Source organism: Tympanuchus pallidicinctus, unplaced genomic scaffold (genome assembly GCF_026119805.1).
Source record: "Tympanuchus pallidicinctus isolate F22 unplaced genomic scaffold, pur_lepc_1.0 scaffold16, whole genome shotgun sequence".
Taxonomy (NCBI): Eukaryota; Metazoa; Chordata; class Aves; order Galliformes; family Phasianidae; genus Tympanuchus; species Tympanuchus pallidicinctus.
In genome coordinates this window covers 10,354,397-10,370,534 of record NW_026294679.1, presented here as the reverse complement: position 1 = coordinate 10,370,534, position 16,138 = coordinate 10,354,397, and positions in this window count along the sequence as shown.

Below are 16,138 nucleotides of genomic sequence, written 5' to 3'. Positions count from 1 at the left end.
TGTAATAGAAATACTTGGCTAGATAATTTATTTAATGTTAGACTTTCTTCTCAGTTGAATCCTTGTGTATGTGTGTGATCTCCACAAAACATCTGTGAATCTAAATTTATCTCCTCAGGCATTGAAATGAAATCAATCTCCTACTGTGTTAACTCAACTAATGTTGTGATTAGTTAAAACTCTTTTAAAGGAAAGATAAATAGACTGAAAGAATTCTGGCATCTGTAGGAGTTAATACAAGCTTTCTTCTCCTCTCTGTGAGACTGATAATTGAGTTGTGTATGAAGCAGGTTGTAACCTTTCTTCTAGCACGCGATGGAAATATATTGTATCATTGTCCTATTTTCAAGATCAAGATACCCACCTTCTGCTCTATGATTTAAGAGTGAGTAACAAGGGGAATGAGTTACAAAGTCACAGGAGCTGACTTGACTAATGAATTCTGTTGTTGTCAAAGTGTTCCTTTGGGTGCTCAGCAGGGAATTGGAAAGGGGCATGAAAGGAAGAGGGAGAAAGAAAATCAGGAGTGAAACAATATTTGGTTGATGAAGTATGAGAAATGTTTGGTCTTGCGCATGACAGGCATGTATAAGCTAGGTTGTGTTGACCAATAGAAGGGCTGTCCTGAAAGTAATGCCTCCTATTTTATTGTGTTGACCTGTGCCCAACAACAGATGTTGGTGGTATGGCAGGAGAGAATGAATCTTCCCACCAAAATTCCATTGTATGTTGTTGCTGTGTGACAGATGGCAGCAGTGGGGCAGTCTGACAAAATGGTATCTGGCATGGAGGTGCACATGAAGCAAAATGAATTCCTTTATATGGAAAAGAATTGTATCCATTGAAACTCACTGATGATTGCTGAATGTTTGTGAAGACCAAACAGTGGATGTGAACACAGTGAGGTGGTGAGTGACGCATTTCAGCAGTGTTGATGACAGTGATGTGAAAGATAAGCTATGTTTTGGAGAGTCATACAGATTTTTACTAGCACAGCATGTAGGCTCTTGTTCGTTCCTGGCAAAAATGCATAGATAATGGTCATGTCTGTGTTGAAAAGTAATGTTTTGTAACTGAGAATTTGCTCTATCAAATAATATTATTGTTTTCTTTGTAGTTTTCATAGAAATAAATAGGAGGCATTACTTTTGGAGTGATCTATGCATATTATTGCTTTAGAAATGACATAAGAGAAATCATAAGAGGTTCTGAACAGATTAGTGGAGGGAAGAGGCAAAATAGTCATTTCTAATATGAATGAAAGAAAAAAATCCAGAAAGAAAGAAAATCCAGCTGCTTTATCTGTACAGTTTTTTAGGCATATATGTAGCCAATAATACTTGTCTTGTCATTTCTTCTGGATTTCTTCTCCAGTTCACAAAGGCTTTATGAATAGTGAACAGTCATCCTTGTAATAGTAAAACATAAGACCACAATGGCCTGTTCAGTTTGCTGCCAGTCATGATTCATACAATAAAGTCCTGTTTTAGTAGCATAAACTAGAAGAGAAACTGAGCTCTCAGGACACTGTTGCTAACTGTCTCAAATGCTTCTGGAGGCCAAAGTTTTATTAGGGTACAGGCAAGAATATAATGAACTCGCCTTAAACTTTTCTGTTTTGCCCAGCTTGTGAGTAATCCTACACAGACGAGCTCAGTTGCATTGCTGCAGAGAGACCAACCACTGCCAACCTTCACAGCTTTGGCTCTCCAAGCCTGTCACTGGGCTGGCCTGGCCAAGAGCCTAGGGATTCAGACAGGGCTCCTGCAAAGTCTGTCCCAGTAGGAAGTTTGTCAGGCCACGCATTGAAAATCTGGATGCTCTACAGGACCCTATCTTTAATGACTGTGATATATTTTGCTGGAGATTGACTATGTTTTGGAGACTGGATGTTTGTCACAATTCTCTGTGGCTAGGTATTGGTCTGAAATGAAATGCAGTTGCCTCTTTTTTTTTCTTTTTTTTTTTCTTTTTTTTTTTTCTTTTTTTCAAATAGCTTTGAAAAATAGTGAAGACGAAGAGCATCATTAATTTAATGTTTCCAGGCATAAATGCATTAGACAAATTTCTTCAATGCCCATGATAATGTAAATGATCCCTGAAGATTTAAATCTTTATACAGGACTTCAAAAGTTGACTTGCCTGTTTTTCCTCTTCTTTTTGACATTTGTAACTTAGAAGACAGAGCACTGTAGGTCCATGGTCAACTCTTTCCTATCTCAGAAATTCAGATGATTAAAGCTGCTAAAATGCAGTTTTATAACGTATTTCATAACTTTCTAAGTTTTGTGTGATTGCTGCCCAAGCAATAACAATCTTTTTTTTTTTTTTAAAAAAAAAAAGGAGGGCCAAAATAGGGGACAGAACAATGTGCATCAAAGTAACTTAGATGGGATTTCTCCATCTGTGTTACAGAAACATGTCAGGCAGGTCTCTGACAGCAAAGCATATCAGCAGGTTATGTTCATATTTCTCCTGACTTTCAGGCATCAAATATATTCTTTTAGAAAAACAAATAATAATAGTAAAAATAGAGATCTTGTTGTTCAAGTTCGTATTCTGCTAAGAACATTCATTATCCTACAAAATGTGCTGAGGATACTTATTTTTGTGCTGAAATGAATAACTGATTTTTAGTTCAGTACACACACTAACAAATCAAAGTGAAAATCCGCACTAATAACATTTAATTGGAGGGGTTGCTATCGAAACAAATAGAAAGCAAGCATCATACAAAATGTTCTATTCAATCTGGAATATATTTTTCTTACTCTGTGCAAAGGAAATTCTGGGATGTTTTGTTACTCCATTAAAGTTCATTAGAGTTTTAGAGTTTACATTTGTTTATACAAATGTATACCCGAAAGCAATATTCTAACATTGGAATGGAGTAAATTAAGATAATGTCTACTGATCTTCTGGAAATATGAGTTTGAGCATGCTATTTCATAACATGACCATGCTCTTGATGGCATGTTGTCCTTCAGTATCAGATCTCTTCTTTTCTTTTGAATCATACCACCTAACTCTTCAAACTTCCAGATGAAAATCTCTCTCTTGTTTTCTGAGAGCTTGTATTCTTATCCAGCTTCTCAAAAAGTATTACTGAAGCCAGTGTTTTGGTAGTTGGTAATTTTTTCTTTTTTGTTGGGTGTGGGTTTTATTTTTGCCATCATGACAAATGTACAGATGCTGACCAAGAAATTCCCACAGATGTAGTCTACTTTAAACCAGATCTTTGGCTGATATAAATTGTCATATTTCTTTCAAAACTTGTGGAGCAGCAAATCTGGAGCAGAACTGGTTCTCATCCTTCATAGTGAGTCAAGAATTGTTCTCCAGAGTGACTTCTGTAATGTTTTAACTGCAGCCATTCTTCAGTGTCTGTTTTGTGTTATGACCAGTTTAATTTTTGCCTTCAACATCCCCATGGATCAGACACAGCATTACTTTTAATTAAATCCATGTACCTGCTAGAGACAATTTACAAGTGTAGCATTATTTGTTGTTTCTCCTGATGAGGTGTAAAGGTATGGGATTTGGGGACAGCCATAAGGACAGCACAGGGAAGTGCTTGAATGATGAAGGGGCAGAAAGAGTGAAGGTTGAAAGACTTTACTTTCCGGAGTTCACTGACATATATCTTTCTGTTTGGTGTTTGTCTTTCTCTCTAGATGATGCTTACCTTCCTTTCATATATTACCATTTTTACTTGTTCCTTCAAGTCCTGGAATTTAAACAACTGGTGTCATCCACCTGAACTTGTGGAAGGCCTTTAATGTGGTGCTGTACTACATTCTTATCTCTGAATTGGAGACAGATGGATTTGAAGGCTGGACTACATTCAGTGGATAAAGAATTGTTTGTACGGTCATAGCCAGAATGTTGTTGTCAATGTTGGCTCTGCATCCAAGTGCAGGCCAATTACATGCAGTGTCCCCCAGGGGTCTGGTCTGTCTTGGAACTGGTGCTCAACAACTTTATCAACGACACTGAGGGATTGAGTGTACCATCAGTGACTTTGCTAATGACACCAAGCTGAGTGATTTAGCTGACACACTAGTAGGGAATTTTGCCATCCAGTGGGACTTGGGTGCACCCAGAAAGTGGGCAGATGAGAATCTAATGAGGTTTAACAAGAACAAGTGCAAAGTGTTACACTAGGGTTGAGACAATCCTAGGTATGAGTATAGACTGGGAGAAGGACTTGAGAGCAGCCCTGTGGAGAAGGACTTGGGGATCCCTTGATGGACAAAAAGCTGGACATGAGCCAGCAGTAAGCTCTTGCAGCCCCGAATGCCAACAGTATTCTGGTCTGCATCAAAAGAGGAATGGCAGCAGGGAGAAGGAGGTGACTGTTTCCCTCTACCCTTGTGAGGCCCCATCTTGAGTACTGCATCCAAGTGTGGGTCCCTCAGCACAGGAAGGATGCAAATCTGTTGGAATGAGTTCAGAGGAGGCCACGAAGATTACTGAAGAGTTGGAGCACCTCTTCTGTGCAGAAAGGTCAAGGGAGTTGGGCTTGATTAGCTTGGAGAAGTTAGGGCTTTAGGGAAACCTCACTGTGATCTTCCAGTATTTGAAGGGAGCTTACAAGCAAGAGAGCAACTGACTTCTTACATGGCCTGATAGTGATAGGACAAGGGGCTTTGGCTTTTAAACTAAAAGAAGGTGGATTTAGGTTTGATGTTAGGAAGAAATTTTTTACTGAGAGGGTGGTGAGGTGATAGCACAGGCTGCCCAGAGAGACTGTGGATGCACCATCCCTGGAGGCATTCAGGGCCAGGTTAGATGAGATCCTGGGCCCTGATCTAGTGGTAACCATGCCTGTGGCAGGAGGTTTGGAACTAGATGATCTTAAAGATCCCCTATGACTTAAGCTATTCTGTGATCATGTATTACTTGCCTACACAAAACTCAAAGCATCCAAATGAAGGTGAACAAAAGAGAGAGGGTATTCTCCCTCTCTTCCATGGCCCACCTGCAGCCGTAACATATATGCTCAAAGTGTAAGTGCCCTTTGCTTTCTTCTTATTTCAATAGCTGGCAAGGGATGATGATGGTTGGCCTTCTCTATCATGCCACTATTTAAAAGTTTCTCCAGATTCAAGTTAAGGATTTTTCTCAAATCCTTAACACTCTGAAGCCTAAAGGCTTCAGATTTTTCATCTCTGCTGAAAAATAGAAACAGTTTTCAACAGGAGGAAATATTTCATGTCATTTCCCTGTTTCTAGTGAGTACACTAGAAGTTTTTGTTTTGGGACCATTTGCAAATATCAAGCAAAATCATATTTTAAAGAAAACATAGTTTTATGGCTCAAACTAGCTGTTTGCGTAACATTATAATTCCTTTGTTCCCTATCAGCATTTATCCAAATGGTGTTATGTGGGATAGCACGGAAGTTTCTTACCTCAATTTGTATTTAGGGTCTTGAAATTCTTCCTCATTAAAAACTTCATTGATCTTCTGGATGTAATTGCATCTGTCTTCCTGTAATTATTAATTTCTTAATAGCTTTATGAAGGGCTTCTTATTCCTTCTTAAGTGCCATTTGGATGCCCTTTTTCCTCTTACACAACCTGAATCTGTAATAATAAAACTTACAGAAGTTCAGCAAGTGCTGTATAGATATTGCATGCACTGATCTCTTCACTCACCTGTGAAATGCAACCATCTCTGAAGTGAAGGCATTGCATATTTTAACAGGATCATGGGTATCGTGAGTATGGCTTGACTTTACAAAATTAAAATGTATAAATAAGCAATTCATATTTGTACAAAATTTTTGAGTTGAGGAAATCTCTAGATTTTTTGTTTCCAACTCTGGAAATACAAAGTGGATGTTTCTTTTCAGGGGAAGTATCCTTTCTTCATTATCTGATATCTCAATGACCTGTTTCATCTTGAACATCCTAAAATTGAGACTTAAGCAGTATTTGTGTCTTTGAACTGTGGTGACCAGGTGAAATTGTTGGTTTTATCCCGTCATTAAAATGTATTCCTCTCTGACAGGAAAGACCACCAAATTGAGCAACTTAGCATTTAAAAATATCTGTTGTCTCTTTAAATTGGCAGAGCTTGTGACCATGCAAAGAAGGAGTAACTGCTCTATCCTCTCCCTGTAGGTGTCTCTTCTTTTATTATAAAACGGCCTCTGTCAATACCCAAATGACATTTAAGTTGTGCTGAAAGTAATGCTTTCTATTTAATTCCTTGGAAACTGCAACAGATACGAAGAGCATGATAACACTGATAAGGCAAATTCTCAGCTACAATATTCTATTTTTCAATATAGTATCCACCATTAGTTATGTATTTTTTCCAGTGATGAACAAAAGCCTGCATGCCACGCTCTTAAAAATCTGCACCACTGGAGGTGATCCACTGTTGCCTTTGCTGAAATGCATTGTGTTATGAGGCTGCCCGTGTGATGCCGTCTGTCACACACCAACAAAACGTAATGGAATTACGTTTGGCTCTGCCATTGTGGGCTAACATAAAAAAAATAAGAAGCATTACGTTTTGAGCTGCCCTTGTATAAACCTGTAATTAATGGTCTATTGCCACGTCACATTTCTTTAGGGATCCCAGAAGACTATCATAAAAGTTCAACATCCTTTCATAGAAAAATACCTATATATTGATTTAGTGGATCTCTTTGCTTTCTTTGTCTTCCTCAAATTATCTTCTGGCTTTTATCCTCTCTTGTTAATTTCTTCTGACTTCCACTTCTGCCTATTCCTATTAATGCAGTGAAAGTTGTTACAGAATGTGTGAATTTTCCTTCCCTAACATGAGCATAATACTTCTTCAGTGACTGAGAAAGGGTGACGTTTTCTCTTCTCCGCCAGCGCCTTCCCCCAGGTCTCTTGCTTTCAGCAAGAGGGCACTTCCAGTTGCTGGCAGGTGCAGCCACAGCTGTCAAACATTGTGTTGTGTCGCTCCCAAAATCCTTGCTGCAGGCACCAGAGAGGAACTTGCACTCTGCAAGTGCCTGGCTGCAGAAAGGCTGTGTGGTTAACTTGATGTGACATAGCTTCTCTGCCAAGGCGCTCCCTTTGTAGGACAGTGTCCCTTGCTATCAGGCAAGCAGTTTGGATGGGCTGTCACAGGCACTGGGAAACCTCAAAAAAAGTAAAGTCTAAACAGAGAAGGAAGTAATGAGCTATGGGCCAACCTGCATAAATGTGGTTTGAGAGAGATGAGTAATGTTACGTTTTAGATGATGCTGGCACACGAAAGATCAGGCTATGGATGTGCTAACCTTCCTGCTGAGAATGGATGTTTGTAGTCAGTAAAGGTTTAACAGGCATTAAGGTCCTTTGTCTTGCTGTTAAATCTTCTTTTGGGATGGCATTTGCCAAGATTTGGACTTCTCTCAAAATTTTCTTGTCCTAAGAGAAAAGACAGTTTTGTCCCTTGCCTTTTTCCATGGAGGCCAAAGAATTTTTTGCAAGTCTTTTCTTCTTTATTCTGTGGTAATTACAGAAGGTCATACCAAAGCCTACACATAAAGGAGAAATGGGAATACCGATATTCTTTGACCTGCCATGAGACAAACTTTCTTATCCCTAAACCACTTCAACAAACAAGACTGTTGCCTTGCTTTTGTTTAGCTTCCCCTGCTGGTCTCAGTTAGATTTTAATCTGACTCCAATTTAACTTCCAGTGTGATTCTTCCTCCTTGTTTAACATGGAGGGGCTGCAGTCTCAGTCATGTACTGAGCCATGGAAAAGTACAAAGGCATATTTCTTGTTCCATCCCAGTGGCTCCCACTCAACTGGCAGATCACTGTTGCTTCTTGGGATCCACTACTTGTTTTTCCAGAGAGAGACTAGATTCTTTGTCCTTTCTCTAAATACTTGGGAAAAAAATGAGTGCAAATCAGCTTTAAGAAAACAGTACAGGAGTGTATCTGAAGGAATATGTCCTCCAGTTTAGGAAGGTTTGTTATCTTGCACATATAGCAGCTACTCAGCATCCAGGTTCAGAATGTTCACAGAGAGAGCTTATGCCTGCCCTGCCTGCAAAAATTCTTTTTCACTTTATTACCCATCCCCAGCTGGATCCTGTCTGGCTGAAGCTGATGGTCTTTTAGCACTGGTTCAGATAGGAGTCACACCAGTAGTTTTTGGTGCTAAAGTGTCCAGAAGAATTGGCAATAATGACATGCCATTTAAGACCCAGACTAAGATCCCTCCTTGCAATTCTGTTCCTCCTCACCGTCCATCTCCCACATTGCAGGAATTTTTTTAACTGTTCCAATAAATTTCAAGATAGAGTGTTTTCTAAGTTTCAGAGTTGTTGTTGTTTGTGCTGAGACTGACACTTGGATTAACATTAAGAAATAGATATTACCCTGGTGTATGTTGTGTATGTATTTCCCTAAAAATAGGTGCTTCTGATTAGATCCAGTGTACAGCATTGGTTTCACCATCTATTTATACTGAGATTGTGTCCCTGTGTGTTTGAAAACAGAATGAGCTTGGACTGAATAAAAATGACTCACTTGTAAGCATCTTACAAAGGTCAGTGTGAGAAGTGCTCCAAGAGAAGGCTTAAAAGAGAGTATCCTTTGCACAAGCAGGTTGCAGCTGGAGCACAAGGTAGTGTAGCAGAGAGACATACACCTTAGACTTGAAACATCGGAGTAGCACCATTCCAAAAGCCGGTTGACATTAAAAATCTTCTGTCTGTCTCTTGATGAGAGTAAACTATCTACATGGTCACATCAGCTCTGGTGCAGTACTGTAGCACTGGCTTGGCATTCAGGATTTGGAATTTTGATGCTATTTCTTTCATTAACTCAAGTGTGTGCACATACCTTGCCTCATCCACAGCCTTCTATCTGGATCTTTCTGAACTTCCAAAGGGAAAGATGGAGCAGCACTGTTACAAATATGTCAGCAGGAAGGATTTTGAGGTAATGGCATTTACTTCCCTCCTCTTTAAGATCAGGAAACTCTGAAGTGAAAGTGAGAAAATGATATTATGTTTGGATGGGTTTAGAAATGCAAATAAAGAAACTCACGTTATTTCAGAATGCAATATTACATTTTAAATCTACAGAATATAAACCTAGAATGCAGTTTGAAATGAAAAATGTAAGAAATTCTGTTACATCTTTTTATTATACATTACTAAACCATCTCCATACCTTTTCCCTCATGATATCTCAGAGAAAAAGGGTATAGGTTATTTTCATGCAGAGACAAATTCTGTTCCCACAGAGCCCTATTTTTGCAATTACTACCTTATATCATATGTGTTTTTCTTGAGCAGAACTAATCTAATCACAGGACTTAGATTGACAAGATCTGTAAGTATTGTCATAGTAGTAACAGTAACTACTAGGACTGCATCCAGTGTCTCAGCTTCCTTGGCTCTACAGTTCTTCAACATGTTTTAATTCTATTGCTGCTGTCTCAATACTTTTGAGTGCTAGAAGGTAGAATCTGCAACTAAATATTACCCAGCCCTAAAATAAATTTCATGGAGTGGAAAAGTAACCCTGGAAATCGTCATTCAGATCATTCTTCAGGGCTCTATAATCAGTGTTTCATCACAAAGCTTTTCGTATTTGCTCTTGGTATTATTTTGTTTTATTGTGTTCTTGTCATCACAGTTCCTATTCCATTACACTTCTGATGCTTTCCTTGGAATGTAATCCTCTTCTTTGTGGATTTGTGCATGCAGGCTTTTGCAAATGCAATTTATATTTCAATTGGTTTATCGAAGAGCACAGTCATCTACCTGGATTAAATGAGCTCATTAGGAAATTAAAACTTTCAGCAGCTTTTAAAACAGCTTATATTATTTTTAGTCAACTCTTTGATGCCAAGCTCATTGGTCTATAGCATAATAAATTACGCACACAGACAAATGAACTGGAACAGAATTACCTTTCTCCCGTGTAACAGATTAGTTTTACTTTGTGCATATAGTAGTCTGTCTTCCTGTTGATGTGCCTGAGGATGGGGAAGAAATATATGACATTCTTACTGAAAAGGCTAATGGAATGTAGATGCATTTTCCTGCCCTCTGGCACATATCTTGAAACCGAGAGCAAAAGTGGGAAGTGCAGAAAGTGCAATGTATTGCAACTGTGGACATTTAAAGTAAATTCCTATGAATTTACAGCCAAAGAAGTAGTGTACACTCATTTCTGAAATTGATTGATTTCAACTTCTGTGGAAGAGTGGTTTGCATAACAGATCTTCACCGAGGGAATTTGGAATTATTTCATTAACAGAACTCGTCTAATTTAGGAACTTAGTATATTAATAAATTCAACATTTTTCCTCTTTTTTTCCCTATCCTTTTCCATTGTGATATTAAGATACTTTTGATAATCTACCTGACTTATTTTCATCTTGTTGAATTCCCTCAGCTCTAGAGGAAAAATGTTATATCATCTGTTGTAAGCCCATACGTTTAAACAAATGGTTCACTTTTTTTTTCCACCTGAAGCTCTGAGATTTTCTTCCTCTATTTTTGTCCTTCCTCTAATGAAATAAGCAAGCTGTGTCCTATGATGCCAGTTTTGGTGTTTGGTTTTTTTTTTTAATACTTTGTCAATATGATGACTTTATCTATGTGCAATTTTATCAACTATTTTTCTGGGCCAAGTTCAGACTGACTTATCAGGCACCTGATAACCTATGGATGACACTTTGGTGACAGTCAAAATTGGAAGCTCAGCTGTTAAGAGTTTTGTTTACCAGAGTAAACATGTCTTGTATTGCAAACGTAAATTTGATTACTTGACTTCAAATTTGTTCGATATGTGCCTACTGTTGGGATAACTGGAAATCACATCACAAAGCCTTTTGGCTCATATTTGCAATAATAATTCAGTTTACTTTGCTCTTAATGAGCAAAATTGTCCATGCATATTAGGTAAATTCACTTGATCCAAATCAGTTACTGAGAATCTACATAGTTTCATTAGCTTAGTCTTTTTATCCCTGTTCCTCAACACCCTGTTTGGATTTAGGCAATGAAGATAATAGCAGGCTTTTTCTGTCACAAGAGCGCGGTGAAGGTAGATACTTTAAATATTATGAGATGATCCCAGTGAAGAGGGCCCTACAAGTTTCCTCTTAACATAATTAACATATTCTTCAAGTCATGTATTCATATGCTCACTTTAAAATGTTTTCCAGTAGGAGGAAGAATTAAATGTGTACTTAAACTGAAACTCATGCTCAAGTGCTTTGTTGAATCAGGCTTTGTAATATCTCTCCAGCCCCTTCTAAATAGCATTTCTTTATTCCTATGTTCCCAACAAGATTGAGCAATGCACTGTTTAATTACATCAGAGCCAGTGAATATTGGTATTCAACTCAAAGGTAATGCTTCAAATCTCATTGTCCCCTTGTCTAAATAATGTGACTGATTTGCATTATGCATCTTACAATCTAAGTAACAAGCTGCCCTTATAATTAATTATATATGAAAAAAGCAAGAAAATACAGATGAGAAAAGTATTTTGCTGATGAAACTGTAGAAAGAGAAGAAATAGCTTTTTATATTAGTACACAAATACAGTAAGAATTATACAACCTCTAACATATGTAGATTGTATGATGTGGGATTAGTGGAAAACATGGGTGCTAGAAACTAAGTTGGTTTGTGGGCCTGGAAATCTTATTTTGTAGGTATGCAAATAAAATGGCAGCTGACCTGCTGCTGTACAGCGTGTGGAGGCTTTCACTTCAGAGATATCGATAGAAATAGAAGCCATACCTGACAGTCAGGCAGAAAAGACCTAGTCTCTTCCCTTTGGAAGAATCAAGGGTTTCTGGAATGAATCCTGAGCTGAAGGATTTCAAAGCTGCTGGAAGAAACAGTGCCCTTAAAAAAACAGAGGGATTTGGAGGTGAAATGAGGGAGAGAAATAGCAGCTCTCCAAAGGAAATAAGAAGGACACTAACAGTTAAGACTTCCTGTAGAATTTAGATGGACTATTCCCATTTGTGTTATTGGCTACATGTCTCAGGCTGTATACAAAACTAGGAGAAGGCACAGTTATGAGGTCACTTATCTGCTGTAAAAATTCTCAAACTCCACCTTCATTCTGCTTGTAGAGACATCTCCAGGTGTGCTAACAGACCACTGCTAAAGCTGTGAGGTCTAAAAATTAAACACACTGCAACATCGCCAACTGCAGAAGTCGTACACAGACAATGAGTATCTGGCATTGCTCTCCTGTTCATCTGAACATGTCAGAAAACATTTTAAAAGGAAGAGAAAGAACTCATACCTTCAAAACTAACCAAAGAAGATAAGGAGTACAACAAAAGCAATATGAAAGCAAGGTTTGAGCAAGCAGGTTGACTCTAGCCTGACTTTATCTATAGATGAATGCAAATTGGCATTCTCTCCTTGATAAATTAAATCAAGCCTTGTTGAAACATACAAATCAATCAATTTGTGTATTTAAGGCTTTTTGTATAAGCAATGTCAAACAAAACAACGTATCCAGACCCACTGTGTTCTTCATAAATCCTTTAGCTTGTTCCTATTTGGAGCTATGCATTTTATGGGAATTGATGATTTGGAATAGGTTCATCATTCATTTCACTACAAAAAGAAGCAGGGGGCAGATAAGATAAATTGGTATCTATGGGCATTCAACAAATTTTTAATGAACTTGATCAATTGCTTCCCTCAGATTTTGTCTGCAATGCGGGGTGGTTGTGGTAGTTTACAGGCTTTAGTAATAAAAATGTATTTAAACAAAAAAAAAAGTGGTCTTTTTTTCATATATTTTACTAGATGTATCAGTATGTTTTAAAATGTTATGGTATTATTAGAGACTATAGAGACTGCATTTAAGCTGAGAAAAAGAAAGAATGGTATGCACGTATGTATTCCCAGTGACTTTCCTGTTTGCATCACTCCATTTCTTCTTCACATCTCCCCTCAGCTGGATTTCTACTACTGCTATTAGGACATAAGGTTTGTTGAAGTGAACAGACATTAATAAGCTTTGCATTAGCCCTTTCTCCTCTGGGATAATATTATCCTACCTGAACTAGGCCGTATGTGCTTCAGCCAGTGAGAGAGGATCTAGAGTAGCAGTGGTGAAGGAAATCATACAGGCAGGTTAGGCGACTGGGATTAATTAGCCTTCTGCAGAAACAGAACAGAGCATTTCGGGGACAGCATCATGTAAGTACTGCTGTGCTGCTTTGGGAGCAAGGCTGCATCTCTGAACAATGCCAGGCTGAGGTACTGGTGAGTTATTTCTAGCTCTAGCATTTTGCACATTGCAGACTGTTGCATATGTCCATGAGGCCTTCTGAGAACCCCTGCTTCTAGTTTGCGTCACTTTTTCAAACGAGGATAGCAAAGTACAGAAAATACTGGAAGTGCTAAGTTCTGTTTTTAAAGTGTGGAAGGCATTAGGAAATGACAAAAGGTCTTTTAGGTAAATATTCATAATCATAACTTTGATTGCTTCAATTAATATTATTGTTTTATCAAAGCATTAAGAAAGTGTGCTTTGCACAAAGAGGAGGCTGTTTCCCCATTGAACTCCAAAGCTAAAAATCTCTTGGAACAGTTTCAGCTCAACTACATTAGCCATGTTCTTGTATGACTTGTTGCGAGGAATGTATATTTTCTGAGGCATCACTGCTATGCTCATGATGGATTGTTGTTTGTGACTAAGAGATCTTGTAGAGGAGGTACATACAGAGAAAAAATATTAATGTTTTCTTTTGAGCTACTCGCAATTGCGGTGTTGTGAAGGCATGAAAGTGTTGCTCACATCAATGACTACTTAAAGATTGATCTACAAATAGTCTATTCCTCTCAAAAGTACTGAAAGCATAACTTAAAAATAAATGTTTTAAAGTTCCTCTGCCATTTACTTGATACAGAGTATTGCACTATACATCTTGCCTAAATTACTCAAGTTTGGAAGGTGAATAGATACTCTTTCATAAGAATTAAACACCTTTCCCTTTCCTTTGTCACAAGATCTTCATTTAACTCATTTCATAACAACTCCTAGCCAGACATGTGCCAAACTGAAATGCTTGATTCCATTAAATATTTTTTACCAACTTTATTTCAAAAAGTCACATGGCTGAAAATACTGTCAAGATGTCATTTAATTCATCTGTATATGCTAGTGATAATCCTCCTGAAAAGCTGAGTAATCTGCTCTGAAAGACTTTCACCACTGTCATCTTCCCATGTTGTCTACCTTAGTCCTTCACAACCATTTATGTTAGAAAGTTCCTCCCTAAATATAATCTAAATCTTGCTCACTGCCCACATTAACCTTCATCTTGACCACATAAAATATGGAGAACATATTCTTTTCTTTGTTAAAACAGCCCTTTGGAGACTAAGAGTCTATTTCTCTCTCAGAATTTTCCAACTTGCTTTTTCCTTTAGAGCCATATTTTTGTTTTACCTTGTTATTTTTCATGGATTCTTGTCAGATGATAAACATTATTTTTCATTCATTGCTGAAAACTGCCTGAAGGATTAATGCTGAGGTTTTACCTTTGTTGAATGACTGAGAATGCTTTCATAAGCGGTGGGCTTTGTTGCTTTTGTGTACTGAAATGGTACTTGCTTGTGGAAGAGCTCAGTCACAAACGATCTATGAAAATATCTTCTAGTTAGAAACATTTTTGAGTTTAATCTTATTTTATCCTACTTGGAAATTATTAAGCATTTGCAGCTTTCTTCAGAGTATCTTGTACCTGTTTTCCTGTCTATCACTTTCTTTGGGGACCTGTGTTGATCTGGAGTTTTGCTAACTGATTATTCTTCTCCAGGATGGTGCACTCCAGCACTTTAAAACTACTTGGGTTTGGGAAGAAGCAAAGATTAAGGTGAATAACATACAACCAGCAATATTTGTTTGAGTTGCACCAGTAATCCAGTGGTACTTTAACATCAGCAGTGTGACAAAGGCAAGGACCAGAAGGCTCTGAAAACTTCGTTCCACAGAGTAATCATAGTCCCTGCAGATGATTTATTTGTCTCTGAGGCAAGGGCTGGAGGAGAGGAAGAGCTCAAGGAGAACACAGGCCACATATGATGCTTAGTGCCTTTCCTTTTTGCACTATTTAAGTTCTATGTATGCTGTATACAGCTGAAGCAATATGTCTCAAGTGGCATCGGGGTTCAGTGGGGATTTGACCTTTTGAATGTAATCCCTAACTGAAATTACATGCCAGTGTGAAGCGAACACATTTGTCATTTGTTGTTGGCCATTAGGATATCTGCTTCCTCACTGCTTTGACTAATAACAGGGAACTGTTTAACTGAAACACGACATGCATGCAAGGAGATGTCAGTTTTCTTTTCCGGTCTAGAAATGCTAACGTTTCTCTTAACTAATTTCACTGGCTGGGTGAGTATACAACTGAATTTATGTCTGCAGAATAATCAAGTTTACATCCGAGATGCTTTCTACCTCCTTTCTCCTGACTTTCTCTATAACTTTCCACTCTTGACAAGAAAGGAGATATTGCATGGATTTGTGAGAGAAGTTCTCCCCTTGGGCTTTGCAAGATGAAGTGTTCTTCCACTTGTTCTCTGCTTTGTTCTCGTTTTTGCCCTACCTTACATTTCAGAATCAAAATGGTGATATCAGAAATAATCATTCCACTGGAGTGCAACAGGAGATGTCAGCTGGTGGTTGCAAGTCACTGGTCTCAGGATAAAGCAATCCTAAAAATTTTCATAGTTCCAGTCCTGCTTCAGCCTGTGATTCTGCCCAATGCTGAGCATCTTTTCCCAGCTACGTCCACTCATCTTTTTCTACTCCCTGTGTGTTTGACACTCAGAATGGAGAGAGGTTTGGAATAAGGAGCAGGACAAATATTATGTCTGAGAAGGATGAAAAAGCATAGTAAAGAAAATTTTGGTGAGTTTTTATGAAGGAAGCTTGCATCACATCTCACAGTCAGCAGGGACATTTTCATGCTTTCATCTACTGTCTTTGAAATGTCCTGTGATGCACATTATTTTTGGATCTTTATGGCATTTGTAAAGAGATGCATCAGTAGTAGCACTGAGGTTGTGGGAGGAGAAACCAGAGTTTTGTTGTTCCTCTGGGATTAGTTAGTAAATGACCATAGCAATAACCCATGTGGTTGATGTT